We start from the raw sequence: 17,616 nt of genomic DNA on the forward strand, positions 1-17,616 counted from the left end.
AAAAAGCAACCTAAAATGCCTTTCTCTCAAAAGTGAGCCTGACTTGAACTCACCATTTTTAAACTGTTTATTTTTTTAAATGATTTAATGTTCGATTGCATTCTCTGTTTCTAATATGTAAAATTTAATTATCTTAGTGCCTTTTAAAGGTAGCCTAAATTGATTCAGAGAAAGTACCCACTTTGTCAAAATCTCTCTTGTGTAACTGCAGTTCCGCAATAATTTCTTGTTAAGGCTGCATCTCGCCTGTTTATGCTTGTACTTCAAAATGTTTCAGCCTATGCTGTTTGATTCTCTGAGCTCTCTTCAAATTCCACCCAAGTCTCATAATGTCAGATAAGCCATTTTTTATTCAAAATTGGATCTGGCATTTTATTCCTAATGCCTCCTTAAGCAGTTTGTTCCAGAAGAAACATTTGAATTTGGTGCCCTTGTGTTAAGTTCCTGGGAGGGGAGAGTTGGCAGTGATTGATGGAGGAATCAGAGAACAGTAAACTGGTGGGTTGACAATCTGGCAGGAGTCTGATATCCAAGGGAACCTCCCCCTATTCCTTCTGGCTTCATAACTTGCGATCAGTAGCCATAGAGACCACTTGCAAGTTCTTAATAACATTACCTTACAATGGAGCAAGTTCTGCTCAAGGGATTCTACAATGTAATTTCCTCTTTGCTTAATATATTTAAAGGCCGACAGGTCATCTGTTCAAGGTACTCAACCTGATCCCCAGGCTTTAACACAGGGACCAGCACACATTGGGGTAGACTGCATCAGTACTAAATTGGTATGTGTACTGCCCATTTTTTGGATGTGCCTGTTTCAGGTACAACACATACTAATTTCTGCCCAAATGCTACAGCAAGTTTTGCATTGGTGTTGAAATGGGCAAATTTGCACCAAAAATTGGCAATGGGAATGTTTTTTTCCAAAGAGAGCTTTCTCAAATCCTATGAAAATCGCTGGCCAAACCAAAAGCATTTGGCTTCCTGGGCAGATGTTAAAGTATTTATTCATCTCTCGTCTTTAACTCTGCTGAAATGTAGATGTAGCTAACACTATCCTTCAGAAAATACACTATCTAAATCTGTAAAAAGACATGAGGCAGAGTTTGAAATTCTGCCATATTTTATATTTTGCAGAATTTGCAACTGGCTTGCTGACAAATTCTTCTTTCAAAAGAAAATAAATTAAATCATTTCTTTGCCTAAACCAACCAAACTAATGAAAATAGTTATTCAATTCCTTTTAAAAATAATGAATATTTGAGTAGAAAATGCTAACGTTAGCTTTTTTAATGTCCTAAATGTATTTAAACATTAAATATTGAGACATTTAAGGACTGATTTTGTTTTGATGTATTTTCAATCACATTTTATTTCCTGAGTTTTACTTATTTTCTGTCCTCTTTGATACAGAATCAATGTGTTTTGTAAATACTGTTAGTGATCTTGTTCTTACTTCTGATCATCCTAACACGTTTAGTGCCCCAATTAAAACAAGATGGAAGGTAATTTGAGACATATATGCCAAGTGTTTGTAACTATTGTCATGTGGCTGGAGGCACTGTTTGAATTATAGAATCCGTGCAGTGCAAATAGAGGCTATTCAGCTCATTGAATCTGCACTGACCCTCCGAAGGGCTTCCCATCCGGATGCACCCCAAACTGTATCCCAGCCCCTCATTTAGACATTCCTGGACAGTACAGGCTTATTTTTAGAATGCCAATCCACCTAAACTATATATTTTGAACTGTAGGAGGAAACCGGAGCACCCACTAGCAACCCATACAGACCCAGGGAGAATGAACAAACTCCACATAGACAGACGCCCAAGGCTGAAATTGATCCTGGGCCCCACCACTGTGAAGCAGCAATGCTAGCCTCTATGTCAATGTGCTGAGAGGTTTGGTCTAAAACAGACTGGTCAAGAAGAAATTCAATCTTAGGGGTTAGTCTTCAATGTTAAACTATTTATTATACACTAGTACTAACTTGTATATAAGAATCATTGACATACAAGGCTCTGATGTATTAGGGAAGGATTAAACTATCATCTTTGTACATACTTGCCTAGGTATGCTGTGTTTCTTATACAGTGTGTTACCCTGATTTGTCTTGGAATGTTCCTTCCAGTCTGTCCTGACTCCATCCACATGATCCTATTTATATTCTGTGATGTGCAGCTCCATGCCATCATTCCAAGATTGCTCCGGGTTCCTGAAGAGTTTCCATGATACCCATCCCCAAGCTTTTCTCCTCTTCAGAAACAATGATTAACAGTTGCATATATTCTCAAATGAGTTGTCTTTTTTATAACATTTACTGCACAATTTTCCTACTTCTACTACCCTCCCCAAACCTTTCACTTGTTTCATCTGTTTCAATAGGTATAATAGGAAAGTCCATGATAAAATATAGACATAATTAATGAAAACCGATGATCTTGAATTTTCTTTGCTGGCTGTTGTTAGATCAGAGATTCAGTAGATCTGGCAGAAGGGACTTGTGTTTATGTATCTGTAGGAAGTTGATTTGGTTTGTCTTGAAGTTTGTTTTTTCTAGTTTGTTATAACTTTGTCCATGCTGTTCCATTTGAAGTCGATGATATACAGCTCCATGACCACGTTGCAAGGTTGCTCCTGAGTCATAAAGCTAACACTAACTGAAATGTTTAAAAGAAAGTTAAACTTTTGATACAGAGCATCTTAGTTTAGTTACAAAAGTCAAAGAAGGCAGTCTACTAATGAATCTGATGTGGACCATTTACATTCTTACATTAGCAAGAACTCAGGCTCTATATTCATTCATTGTTGAGCCATTTATGAAATTCCTTCACATTCTGCCTTCTGTATGTAGCCTGTACATTATAAAATCAGGAGCAAGCCATTCATCTCTTGAACCTGTGTTGCTATTCAGTGAGATCACAATTGATCTATATCCTATCCTTACCCACCTCCCTTGTCTCCTTATCCGTCAATGCTTTTGATAAGTAAAAATATGTTGAGTTCAGATTTTAAAATATTAATTGAGCTGGAATCATTTTTTTTGGTGGAGAAATATTCACATCTATACTTTGTGCAAGGCAATGTACCATAAATGCTGTTATGAATAACCTTGATCTGATTTTTATAGTTAGGTCTCTGTGTCCAAAATGTTTTTTCTTGGCAAGAAGAATTAATTCAATCCACCAGATCAATTCTTTTCAAAAATTTTAAAAGGCTCCATTAATTTTCCCCATAACCTTTTGTTGATATAACATCTAAGTCTCATCCCAACATTTAATATAACAGCAGATTAGTTTATGCTACTGATATATCCTTCATGAGGTCATGTTCCCAGAGCTGTACATTATGCTGTAGATATGGCTGAACCGTAATTGTAGAAAATCTTTCTCACTGTTGTATTCTTGTCATCTAGTTATTGAAGTGAACACTTAGTTGCTTCTCTGATTTTTCCTTTGTACCTATTACTTTTTAATGATGTAAATGTGCCACTAAATCTCTTTGGTCCTCCACTTTTTACATTGTCACAATCTGAAAAAGTTATCTCTAATATTTCTTTTTTATTCTAAAATGGAGGTCCTCAGACTTATCCATCTGTCCCAGTTATGTCCACTTAGAAAAATTATGTTTGATCTCCATAATAAACTTGAATGTATGGGTCTCACTCCTAATATCTAAAGCAATAATAAACATGTTAGTGATTTAGATTGAAGCAGAAACCCTTGCTTCAAATTATCATCCGTTATCACTGCATTTCCAACTTTCTCAAATGTATCAATCTTTCAAATAGATCAGTATTTTTCAATTTCATGAGCTTTGATCTTAGTTAAAAGACTTAAATGTGAAACAATATCAAATGGCTTTTGGAAGTCCCATATAGATTGAACTCATAGTCATTTCACTGTTACTAGGTTAGTACTTATTCAAAAAAATTAACTTAAGTTTGTTAATATGACCTAGCCTTTATAAAGCCCAGAATTGTTTTGAGTGCTCAATTACTTTGTGTCCATAAGACCATAAGAACTAGGAGCAGGAGTAGGCCATCTGACCCTTCGAGCTTGCTCCGCCATTCAATAAGATCATAGCTGATCTTTTCATGGACTCAGATCCACTTACCCTCCCTCTCACTGTATCCCTTAATTACTTTATTGTTCAAAAAGAATCTACCTTAGCTTTAAAACGTTTAATGAAGTAGTGTCAACTACGTCACTGAGCAAATAATTCCATAGTTTTACAACCCTCTGGGTGAAGAAGATCCTCAATTCAGTCCTAACTCTGCTCCCTCTAATCTTGAGGCTATGTTCTCTTGTCCTAGTTTCAAATGCCAGTGGAAACATCCTCCTTATTTCTATCTTATCCATTCTGTTCATAATTTTATATATTTCTATAAGAACCCTCCTCATTCTTCTGAATTCCAATGAATATATTCCCAGTCTATTCAGTCTCTCCTCATAAGTAAACCTCTCAAGTCCAGAATCAACCCAGTGAATCTCCTCTGCACCCCCTCCAGTGCCAGTACATCCGTTCTCAAGTAAGGAGACCAAAACTGTACACAGTACTCCAGGTGTGGCCTCACCAGCACATTGTACAGCTGCAACATTACCTTCTGTTTTTAAACTCAATCCCTTTAGCAATGAAGGTCAAAATTCCATTTGCCTTCTTAATTTCTTGTTGTGCCAGGTGCTGGCAGGTGGGACTAGATTGGGTTGGGATATCTGGTTGGCATGGACGGGTTGGACCCAAGGGTCTGTTTCCATGCTGTACATCTCTATGACTATGACCTGCAGACCAGCCTTCAGTGATTCATGCACAAGGACACCCAGGTCCCTCTGCATTGCAGGATGTTGCAACCTTTTACCTTTCAAATAATAATCCTTTTCACTGTTACTCCTAATAAAATGTATCACTTCACATTTATTAATATTGTATTCCATTTGCAAGATCTTTGCCCACTCACTTAAAGTATTTATGTTCCTTTGCTAAGTTTCCCAGTCCTCTGCACACTTTTCTCTGCCACTCACCTTTGTGTCATCTAAAAACTTTGACATGCCACATGTGGTCCCCAACTCCAAATCATCTATATAAATTGAATAATTGTGGTCCCAACACTAATCCCTGAGACACACCAATAGTTACTGATTGCCAACCAGAATAGCACTCATTTATCTCCACTGTTTGCTTCCTGTTAATCAACCAATCATCTATCCATCCAAAACTATACCTCTAATGCAATGCATCTTTATCTTATGCAGCAGCCTCTTGTGTGATACCTTGTCAAAGGCTTTTTGGAAATCTATGTACACCACATCCACTAGGTTCCCGTTATCCACCTTGCTCGGAATGTCTTCATAGATTTCCAAAAGCATGATTTGCCCTTCATGAACCCATGCTCCATCTGCCCAGTGGGACAATTTCTATCTAGATGCTTTGCTATTTCTTCCTTGATAATATACTCAAGCATCTTCCCCAGTATAGAGGTTAAGATAACTGTCTATAATTCCCCATTTTTTGTCTACCTCCCTTTTCCTGTTTTCTGTTTTCCAATGTGCTGGAACTGCCCCAGAGTGCTGCAAATTTTGGAAAATTATCACAAGTGCATTTATTATTTCTCCCGCCATCTCTTTTAGTACCCTGCGGTGCACTCATCAGGGCCAGGAGACTTGGCCATCCTTAGCTCCAATAGCTTACCCAACACTACCTCCTCCGTGATAATGATTGTTTCCAGGTCCTGACCTACCTTTGTCTCCTTGTCACTTACTGGCATGTTATTAGTATCCTCCACTGTGAAGACTAATGCAAAGTACCTGTTCAATCAGCCATTTCGTCATATCCCATAACTAACTGCCCCTTCTCATTCTCTAAAGGACCAACATTTACTTTAGCCACTTATTTTTGTCCTTTTCCTTTGACTTCTTTTGCTATTCTTAACACTTCACCTTCTTTGGGCCTGAAATGTTCTTTCACTCTTTCCTCTTTCCTGAAATTTTACCTCACTTTTTTGTCAATTATGACTGCTCCATTTGCGTATTAGGGAAATATACTACTGCTGCTTTAAGTTAAATTCTTTATGAACACCTCCCACTACTATCTGTATTTTTAATAAGAGTTTTGTCTAGTTTCATTCATATCTTTCTTATCCTATTTGAGTAATCTGCAGCAAAATCTAACTTCTTATTAACCGTGCCATGCTTCTTTCTTTTCAAAGCTAACATTCATTTCAATTGATTTATGATTGTTTTTAGATGAATGTTCTCTTAATGTCATATAATTAACCAAATTTGGCTCATGGCTCATTACAAAATTTAATATATGTTTCATTTTCAGTTTAAAACAAGTTCTGTTCTGATCCAAAATCACTTAAGGCCTATGGTGTCATTTTTTTTGTACATTTGTTTCTGGGATATGAGCATTACTGGCAAAGCTAGCATTTATTGCTCATCCTAATTTGCTCTTGATAAGGTCAAGAATAAGTTTTGTCTTTGCAAAAACCCATTATCTTTTGTATCGAAAAGATTTGTAAATTACTCATTGTAGTTGTCATTTCTCTTATGGTATCTTGTGGGTTGTCAGTACTCTGTTGTGTTATTTTGTCAGTTTTATGTTTATGCCTGATACTAAAACAAAAGAATATTATCATATTTCCACTCATATATAGCGTACAATATTTCCTAGAAAGGGACCAATTTATTCCCAAGCCTCTGCTGTCAGACTTGATGGTCTTAAATGGAGGCTTTTTGAAAATATACAGACTGAAAACTCACAGTCAGCAATGAAAGAACGGTGCTCAATATTCTTCATGCTCACAGCTGCCCACAGACCTTTCAAACGGCAGTTCATGATTATCGGGATTCATTTTTAAGCCACCACTTTTCCACGGAAGCTGTGATGTGTGTGCATAAGGTAAACACTAATGTGTCTCTTCAAACAGTCATAGCAAAGAATCCTCACTCAGACATTGGAAAAGAAATTAGCTTGGGAGCTTCTAGAAGCACTAGGCAGCCTGAGACCTATTCCCCCAGTGCAGACAGTATCATTGCTCATTCTTTAGAAAGAGAAGAATAACGAGACCGTAAGACTAGCCCTGCAAAAGTATTATTTTAAGGGCCAAGGTTGGCAGTCAAGTAAAATTTATTGAATTTCTAACACTGGAAAGTATATGAAAGTACTCCAACATATTTTTGAAGGTATTTTTGTATTGGGAGAGTATTGTCATACACATGGTAGATGTCTCTGTGATCTATTATAGAAAGGCAGTAACAGGCATGAGAGCAATAGATGCCCTCTGTCAACTAATGCACGTAGCATCTCGATGCGAATGCTAATACAACGTTCCCCTGCCGGCTACCCGATAGAGGTGCTCATCTGAGGCTGCTGAAGCAGCACTTGCTTGCAACTTCCGGCTACTAAGAATTGGTAGATCAAACATCTGTGACCTCAGGCATGGCTGTGGCCACTTACTTCCAGATTACTTAGCACATGTTAATCCCAACTCTGTACTAACTTCTAAAACATGTGCATTGCCAAGATTTGCGCTGGTTGCTCAGTCATATCAAGAGATGGCAGTCTTCTCTGTCTCTCTCTCTCTCTCATTCTCTCTCACTCCTGTCTGAAATCAGGAAATTAGTAGGAAAATGTTTCTGTGGAATCTGAGGCTTATGGTCACACTATCTACAGCATGTCACAAGGCAGAAAGATTGCAAACTCTGCAATATTCTCAGCAGTATTAATATTACAGATGTGATCATGTCTGAACTTATCATGCATGGAACCTTCAAAAGGGTTTGGTGATAGAGGTGGTTTTGTCCCTTGATTCGGAGATGGCGGTGTTAGACTGGGGTGGACAAAGTTAAAAATCACGCAACACCAGGTTATAGTCCAACACGTTTATTTGGAAGCACTAACCTTTGGAGCGCTGCTTCTTCATCAGGTGGTGTTGTGTGATCTTTAGCTTTGTTCCTTGTCAGGTTTACACTGCTCCTTTTGTCCTGTAGGAGACAGTACAACTTGCCAGTGGTTGTATAAAACTGTGTTTGATGATATACCTTTATGCCCTTTTCCATGCAATGTTTGGTCTTTTGCTTAGTCTTTTGCTCACAATCAGCTCTGGGCACATCTTTTATTTATTGTCTTGACCGTTTTAATTGTTCATTTGGACCTGGAAGAGACAATCTTTTGTGCTGATCAAACCTGCCTGTATTTCACTCAATTGCAGACTTTTTTTGCCTTTGTCCTACCCATTCCTATCTCAAAACTTATTCCATTCTACCCTGCCCCAGTCTGATGAAAGTTTATTTGCTTGCATCTTTAACTGTTTTTCTCTCCATAGATACTGCTATGGTCTGCTGAGTGGTTCTCGTATTTTCTGTTTTCATTTCAGAATTCCAGCATCTGTAATATTCTGCTTTTTCTAAAGGAATTCTTTAGTTGAAAACAGAATTTATTAACTTGCCTGGAATTTCCTGGTAGAAGGAGCTGAGACAGCTTCTGTTTTTCTTATTTCCTTACAACAATGAACTTATTGCTTGTCGCCAAATGAACCAGGAAACTCACCCACCCATCGTTGTGCAGTTAAAACTATTTTATCTCCTGGAATTTTCACTTCTTCGCAGCTTAAGACATTAACTGAGCATATAGTGTGATGTTTGTACACTTTTGAGGAAGTAAAAGTTGATAACTTTTGGTTTCTAACTGGACCCTGTACATGTCACGAGTTCTTGGTGCGAGAACACCCACAGGAATACTAACCTCCTGTGGAAGTAAAATTCATTGGGGAGAGGGAGGAAAGTGTTGGGGAAGGTCAAGCTATGTTATAACTTACATTCATTTTTGATTAACAACTTTTGCAAACGTAGCTGAAATGTAATGCTTATTATCTTTGCAATGTTCAAGAGTCTTTTGTCTCTTGTTCTTAGTTACATTTGTTTTGCCTTGGTATTTGGTTTCTACTTTCAGAAAACTTTGCACTGTTTACAACTTTATTAGAACATAGAACATAGAACATAGAAGAATACAGCGCAGTACAGGCCCTTCGGCCCTCGATGTTGCGCCGATCCAAGCCCACTTAACCGACACTAGCCCACTATCCTCCATATGCCTATCCAATGCCCGCTTAAATGCCCATAATGAGGGAGAGTCCACCACTGCTACTGGCAGGGCATTCCACGAACTCACGACTCGCTGAGTAAAGAACCTACCCCTAACATCTGTCCTATACCTACCCCCCCTTAATTTAAAGCTATGCCCCCTTGTAATAGCTGACTCCATACGTGGAAAAAGATTCTCACTGTCGACCCTATCTAAACCCTTAATCATCTTGTACACCTCTATCAAGTCACCCCTAAACCTTCTTTTCACCAATGAAAACAGCCCCAAGTGCCTCAGCCTTTCCTCATACGATCTTCCTACCATACCAGGCAACATCCTGGTATACCTCCTCTGCACCCGTTCCAGTGCCTCCACATCCTTCCTATAGTATGGCGACCAAAACTGCACACAATACTCCAGATGCGGCCGCACCAGAGTCTTATACAACTGCAACATGACCTCAGTACTCCGGAACTCAATTCCTCTACCAATAAAAGCCAGTACGCCATATGCCTTCTTCACCGCACTATTTACCTGGGTGGCAACTTTCAAAGATCTGTGTACATAGACACCAAGATCCCTCTGCTCATTCACACTACCAAGTATCCGACCATTAGCCCAGTACCCCATCTTTTTGTTACTCTTACCAAAGTGAATCACCTCACACTTAGCTACATTGAACTCCATTTGCCACCTTTCTGCCCAGTTCTGCAGCTTATCTATATCCCGCTGTAACCTGCCATGTCCTTCCTCACTGTCTACAACTCCTCCGACTTTCGTATCATCTGCAAACTTGCTCACCCAACCTTCTAACCCCTCCTCCAGGTCATTTATAAAAATGACAAACAGCAATGGTCCCAAATCAGATTCTTGCGGAACACCGCTAGTGACGGCACTCCAAGATGAACCTTTGCCATCAACTACTACCCTCTGTCTTCTTCCGGCTAGCCAACTCCTAATCCAAACCTCCAACTCACCCTCAATGCCATACCTCCGTATTTTTTGCAGTAGTCTACCATGGGGAACCTTATCAAACGCCTTACTAAAATCCATGTACACCACATCTACCGCTTTCCCCTCGTACACCTCCTTAGTCACCTTCTCAAAGAATTCAATAAGGTTTGTGAGGCACGACCTGCCCTTCACAAAACCATGCTGACTATCCTTGATCACATTATTCCTATCCAGATGTTCATAAATCCTATCCCTTACAATTCTCTCTAAGACTTTGCCCACAACAGAAGTGAGACTCACCGGCCTATAGTTACTAGGGTTATCCCTACTCCCCTTCTTGAACAAGGGAACCACATTTGCTAGCCTCCAATCTTCTGGCACTACTCCTGTAGACAACGAGGACATAAAAATCAAGGTCAATGGCTCTGCAATCTCCTCCCTTGCTTCCCAGAGAATCCTAGGATAAATGCCATCAGGCCCAGGGGACTTATCTATTTTCACCCTTTCCAGAATTTCCAACACCTCTTCTCTACATACCTCAAAGCCATCCATTCTACTTAATTGTGACTCAGTATTTACATTGACAATAATGTACTGTTCCTGATTGAATACTGACGAAAAGTATTCATTCAGTGTCTCCCCAATCTCTTCAGCCTCCACACGCAACTTCCCACTACTATCCTTGACTGGACCTATTCCTACCCTAGTCATTCTTTTATTCCTGACATACCTATAGAAAGCCTTAGGGTTTTCCCTAATCCTACCAACTAAGGACCTTTCATGTCCCTTCCTTGCTGCTCTTAGCTCTCTCTTCAGGTCCTTCCTGGCTACCTTATAACTCTCAATAGCCCCAATTGAACCTTCACACCTCATCTTTACATAGGCCGCCCTCTTCCATTTAACAAGGGATTCCAATTCCTTATTAAACCACGGCTCCCTCACACGACCCTTCCCTCCCTGCCTGACGGGTACATACTTATCAAGGACACTCAATAGTTGCTCCTTGAACAAGCTCCACGTATCAATTACGCCCTTGCCTTGAAGCTTACTTTTCCAAGCCACACATCCTAAGTCATGCCTCACCGCATCATAATTTCCCTGCCCCCAACTATAACTCTTTCCCTGTAGTGCACACTTATCCCTCTCCATCACTACAGTAAAAGTCACCAAATTATGGTCACTGTCCCCAAAGTGCTCACCTACCTCTAATTCTAGCACCTGGCCTGGTTCATTACCCAGAACCAAATCCAGTATGGCCTCACCTCTTGTTGGCCTATCTACATATTGTGTCAGGAAACCCTCCTGCACACATTGGACAAACACTGACCCATCTAACGAACTTGAGCTATAGCTTTCCCAATCAATATCAGGAAAGTTAAAGTCCCCCATAACAACCGCCCTATTACTTTCACTCTTCTCCTGAATCATCCTCGCAATCCTTTCTTCTACGTTTCTAGGACTATTAGGAGGCCTGTAAAAAACTCCTAACAGGGTGAGCTCACCTTTCCTATTCCTAACCTCAGCCCAAACTACCTCAGATGGCGAGTCTTCATCCATCGTCCTTTCCACAGCTGTAATACTATCTTTGACAAGCAATGCCACACCTCCTCCTCTTTTACCCCCACCTCTGACCCTACTAAAACATTTAAACCCTGGGACCTGCAACAGCCAATCCTGTCCCTGTTCTACTCATGTATCCGTAATAGCCACAACATCGAAGTCCCAGGTACCAACCCACGCTGCAAGTTCACCTACCTTATTTCGTATACTTCTTGCATTGAAGTATACACACTTCAAGCCACTTTCCTGTTTACAGGCACCCTCCTTTGAAATTGATGCCATGTTCCTAACCTCCCTACACTCCAGGTCCTGCACCCTAAAGCTACAGTCTGGGTTCCCATGCCCCTGCAGAGTTAGTTTAAACCCCCCCCAAGAGCACTAGCAAACCTCCCACCAAGGATACTGGTGCCCCTCAGGTTCAGGTGCAGACCATCCTGTTTATAGAGGTCCCACCTTCCCCAGAAAGAACCCCAGTTATCCAAATACCGGAATCCCTCCCTCCTGCACCATCCCTGTAGCCACGCATTTAACTGTTCTCTCTCCCTATTCCTCGACTCTCTATCACGTGGCACGGGTAACAAACCAGAGACAACAACTCTGTTTGTTCTAACTCTGAGCTTCCAACCTAGCTACCTGAAAGCCTGCCTAACATCCTCAGCGCTCCTCCTACCTATGTCATTGGTGCCAATGTGGACCACGACTTCGGGCTGCTCCCCCTCCCCCTTAAGGACCTGGAAAACACGATCAGAGACATCACGTACCCTTGCACCTGGGAGGCAACATACCAAACGTGAGTCTCTCTCGTTCCCACAAAACCACCTATCTGTGTCCCGAACTATCGAGTCCTCAATTACTACTGCTCTGCTCTTCTCCACCCTTCCCTTCTGAGTAACGGGGACAGGCTGCGTGCCAGAGGCCTGAGCCCCGTTACTTACCCCTGGTAAGTCCCCCCCCCCACAAGTATCCAAAACGGTATACTTGTTCTTGAGGGGAACGGCTGCAGTGGGTCCCTGCACTGGTTGCTTCCTCCCAGTCCCCCTCACTGTCACCCATCTATCTGCCATCTTTGGAGTTACTACTTCCCTAAAGCTCCGATCTATGACCCCCCCTGCCTCCCGAATGATCCTAAGTTCATCCAACTCCAGCTCCAGTTCCCTAACACGGTCTTGGAGGAGCTGGAGATGGGTGCACTTCCTGCAAGTGTAATCAGCAGGGACGTCCATGGCATCCCTCACCTCAAACATGTTGCAAGAGGAACATTGCACTGCCTTCACTGCCATCCCTCTAAAAGTATCCTTTTTTTAAAAAAAAACTGGGTCTAAAGAATACAACAAGCAAAATGCAGCACTTACCTACTTACCACAACGGGTCTTATTATTTAGGTTAGAGGAGGAGGGCGGGTGGGAGACACTACCTCTGTGGTCCCTCGGGTTCTTCTCCTGCGCGCTTTTAAAGGGAAAAAAAAACCTACCCGGCTGCCCCTCTGGTCTTCGTCACTTCCCCCTGCTGCTCCCGCTCTTTCTGTGAAGAGGAAAAAAAAACACCGCTGCCCGCTACCGGTAAGTAATTTTAAAACAAACTGTCTTACCTTAGCTGCTGCTAAGTGATATAGTTGATATCACTTGATAATGACCACTTTGAATAAAGGCCACATTTCATCCAAATTAAAGGTAGCAGCTCTATTTATTTTCAGTCCATTAAGAAGTATTGCACATGATATATACTGGTAAGAATATGTAGGCTTTTAAAAATGTAAAGTCAGTTTAAAAACCCTTGCTTATTTAATATGTTGTTCATGTCATCTTTGTTCACAAATAATTTATTGTTAATCAGCATTGTGCTTTCCTTTTATGTATATGATTTGGAACAATATATGCAATTAGCTTTTATTAGATGATTATTTATCTTGTATTCAAATAACTTAATAGTGCAAAACCACTTCCAAAACCATTCCTTAGGATTACCTTTGACTGGTGGTACAATGTTGTTACTATCCAGCATGTTTCCTGATTTCCAGTGGTTACATTTGGTCAAGGTGCTGAATTTTGATTTTTTTTTGGTAGATAGACAGTCTGCACCATGTCTTGCAAGACAGTCAATAAGCAACAAGATTGCCTTCTTCAATAGTTTGTTCTGCCTAAGATGTTTTATAGTTTTTGAAATGACTCCATGGTAGAATCAGTCTTTGAAATTTGATGAAGTCTCCCAGCCTTTGGCACGACTTGAAGATTGACATGGCTGCGAATTTAGATTTACATCTTGGTCTGTTTAGGTTTGATGTTTGGTCACCCTCATCCGTCTCTGTTGACATGATTTTTCATTTCTTGTCTTCTTTAAGCCATCCATAAGAATGGATTCAGTGACCCCATTCTTTGTGAAGTGGTTATCTGAATAGTACTAGTAGGAGATTTCACATAGTGCTCATGGGAGAGGCTTAATGTGAGTGCTGTAATGCTAGTGGGAATGATTAAGAGACTACTCAGAATCTGAGATTTTACAAAGTGGCAAGTCAGGGATCCACTATGTGTACTCTTGCATGTATGCATCACATTGAGTCCTTCAAGTCATATCAGACACCCCCAGAAATGTGATCACTTGTCATTGTCAGCACTCATGCCACCCATACCCGTAACCTAACTGGCAATACAGAGCCCAGTTTTGTGACGCATACCTCAGAAGTCAGTCACTTTCAATTCAGTGGAGGGGAAGCTTCTCAAAACAATAATTTGGGACAAAATTAATGGTCAGTTGGATCATTGCAGGTAGGAAAGGTAGCATAGGTTTGGTAAGGTCAAAATGTGTTTCACTAATTTGCCAGAAATTATTGAAGGGATAAATAAGAGTGAGGTTTAATGAGGATAAAACTGTTGGTATGGTGTGTGTAGACATTGAAAAGACACTTGCTTTAGTGCTGCACAAATAAATGGGACAGTGGAAACAAGGATATGAAATTGGTTGAATGAACGGAAAGACAGTAGCATTAATGAAGTAGTTTATGACGAAGGAAGGTTTGTGGTGGAGTTTGCGAAATTGGAAGTTGAAATTCTTGCTCTTTTTGATAGTTACAAAGAACTTAGACCTTCTGTGTACAGGGGACAATTTGAAAGTGATGTACAACATGGAAGAATTGTCAACTGAGTGCAGAGCTATGTCGAACTTCAAAATGATATAACCCAGTTGGTGAAATAGATGAAAATGTGTCAGATGACGTTTGATACAAAATGAAATGACTTATTTTGGCTGTAAGGACATGGCAACACAATATAAAATAAAAGGTGGATTCAAAAAGTGTGCAGGAGCAGAGGTACTTAAGTGTCTATGTGCATGTCATTAAGGATGGGAGGACAGGTTGAAAGAGCATTTAATAAAGCATACAGTATTTATTATTAGCAGCAAGAAATGCAAGAGCAAGAAGTTTATGTTAAACTTGAATAAAGCTCTGTTTCTGTTTCATGTAGTATTTTGGCCAATTATGGTCAGTAGACATTTGGAAAACTATGAAGGCATTAGTGACAGTTCAAAATAAATCATGAGAATTTATGGCTCTAGGATGAAAAATATAGGATACATAGATTGAAAAAGTTGTGACTGTTTTCCTTGGACCAGAGGAAGTTGAGAGCAGGTATGATGAGAGGTGTTGAAAATCATGAGAACAGCCAGAGCAACTGGGGGGAAACTGTTCCAACTGAGCAAAGATTAATAATAGGAGGCTGCAGATTGGAGGTAATTGGCAGCTGGAGAGATGGAAACATGAGGAGAAATGTTTTCATACAGTAAGTGGTTACGATTTAGGGTGCACTGCCCGAGGGAGTGTTGGAAGCATGTTTAAGCTTGGAGTTGGATTGTTATCTGCAAAGGAAGAGAATGTACAGGGTCACTGGGAAAGTCACTGCTCTGGGAGTCGGCTGGTGCACATTCAAACAGCCAGATAAGACAAAATGAAACATATGACCTCCATTTGTGCTGTACAGTTCTGTGATTCCATGTTTAAACAGTAAATGTCAAAGATATTGCATTCACTATGTTAAAGGCTGCCAGCAGAGATTTAGCAGCTCCTGGTTTGGAGTCTTGCTGTTGCTTGGGGTTGACTTTTCAAGATTCCAATCCAGACCAGATGGAGGCCAGACAGCAAAAAATACAGCTACTCAGCGGCTCGACCAATGGTTCTGCCTCTATTCTTGTCCATGGGAATTTTCACGAGGAAGGGGCCATCAGTGCCCATCCACACATTAAGAAAGGAATTGATAGTGTTGTGAATACATTGAGAGTCCTCCCTAATATGTGAGTTTAATAGCTATGTGGTTCTACACGAGCTGGCTAGCGATATGAACCCATGGAGTGGGAGTAGGAAGCATTTAAAAAGTGAATAAAATGACTTTGGCTCCTTCTCTATTTGCTGTGGAATGCTGTGCCTGAGCTGTGTCTGTGTTCATTAAGATCCATTAGGATAGTGTTGTAATTGGAAAATGTAATGACCCATTAAAAGTTCTCCAGACTGGTAGAACTTCAAATGGCAGGCTATCAACCTAAAAGATCATTATTTCAAAAATGGAAAAGGCTTCAGATGACTTGAAAAGAATGTATAGATCTTCACTTAATAAATAATAGGTGGAGTACTCTCCAAACAATCGTGGGAATAACCTAGTGTTGTAACCTTGTGTAAATGTTTAATCTTTTTCCTTGGCTTTTATGTTTTCACCTGAGACAACTGCTGGAAGAACACAAATGAAGTCAGTTTTTTGGGGTGTTTTATGTGCTCTTGTCTGTAATCTGGCTCCCTAATCGTGTGAGAGATGCTTGGCTTTGTTTATGCAGTTGGTTTTGAAGTTCGTTTACTTGGGATATTTTCTGAGGCTGTTCAAAGATTCCAACTGTTGTAATAAGGCTTGTAAATTCTGTTTATGAAGTACACAATGGGTGATTGAAAGCTGAAGGAGATAATAGCTTATGAGCAAGGGAGGTAGGATGGGGAGCGGGTCTTTTAAATTGATCAGAGAATTTATACAGGGCCATTCTAATATAGTTCAAGCTCCGCTGGTAATTCTATTCGAAAGCCTGGAATTAAATCTGGCCTCCTACCTCTGATTGAAAGATTCAATCCCTAGTGCCTCTCCAGGGCATTCCTGCCATCTAGATTACACTGCTAAGATCTATATTTACCTAAGCCGTACTATATTCTTAGTTAGTTTTCTACTGAACATTAGATCAACATAATGTTTAGTCTAAATTAAAAATGATGAAAAGTGCGTCAGGGGATGAGAGTCCATTAAATTGCAGTTAAGTGCCGTTGCCTTTGCTTCAATCTTACAGACAGAATGGAGAAGATATCCTTGCTGTTTTGCAGCAAGATTATGAAGAATTCATTTATAAACTAATTTACAAAGTCAACTTTACATATCTCATGGCTAATATCTCCATCATAGTAATCATGAGAAAAGCTCACTCTCAATGGGAAATAAATTGAATCAAAAAGTCTTATTAGAATAAATCATAGCCCATAAAATGAACAACTTTAAAAATCTTTTTCTGTTCTTTTGTTCTTTTCTTCTTTGCACTAAACTTATTCATAATGAGTACATGTCTTTGTCTCTTTCACAAAAGTATCCCATATTAAATCCACTGATACAAACTGAAATAGCTCCGTGAAGGCTGGTATTCTGTCACCATGTCACCTTTGTTCACATGGGCATAGTATTTGAACTCTTGCCTGTCTTCCTCAGAGTCAGCCCTCCTAGAGAACTGGATATCCAACACTCCTGTTTATATCTGTCAACCAGGGCTGCCTGATTGCATCAGGTTTACAGCCCGAACCAGGGAACTCATATGCTATGATGTCCACCAGGCTGATCTCGTTCCAATCAGTACATAGACAAGACTACTTTTCCATCTGGATGATAAATTGTAGTTAACTCTTTAACATCCAGATATATAAAAAAACTAAAGGCAGATTTTCAACACCATGACACAAATCAGCATCATCAAGACTGGAATTGGATTGCTTGATCTTCAATATGAGGA

At 40.1% G+C, this 17,616-nt stretch overlaps 1 protein-coding gene across 9 annotated transcripts in view; it reads left to right on the forward strand.

Moving 5' to 3' along the window:
- Nucleotides 1–17,616, forward strand: part of gulp1a (GULP PTB domain containing engulfment adaptor 1a) — a 384,626-nt gene that overhangs the window by 228,152 nt on the left and 138,858 nt on the right. The gene's annotated exons all lie outside the window — the stretch shown is intronic.

Source organism: Chiloscyllium plagiosum, unplaced genomic scaffold (assembly GCF_037043375.1).
Source record: "Chiloscyllium plagiosum isolate Xiang-an unplaced genomic scaffold, Cpla_swu_hap1 HiC_scaffold_7, whole genome shotgun sequence".
Classification (NCBI taxonomy): Eukaryota; Metazoa; Chordata; class Chondrichthyes; order Orectolobiformes; family Hemiscylliidae; genus Chiloscyllium; species Chiloscyllium plagiosum.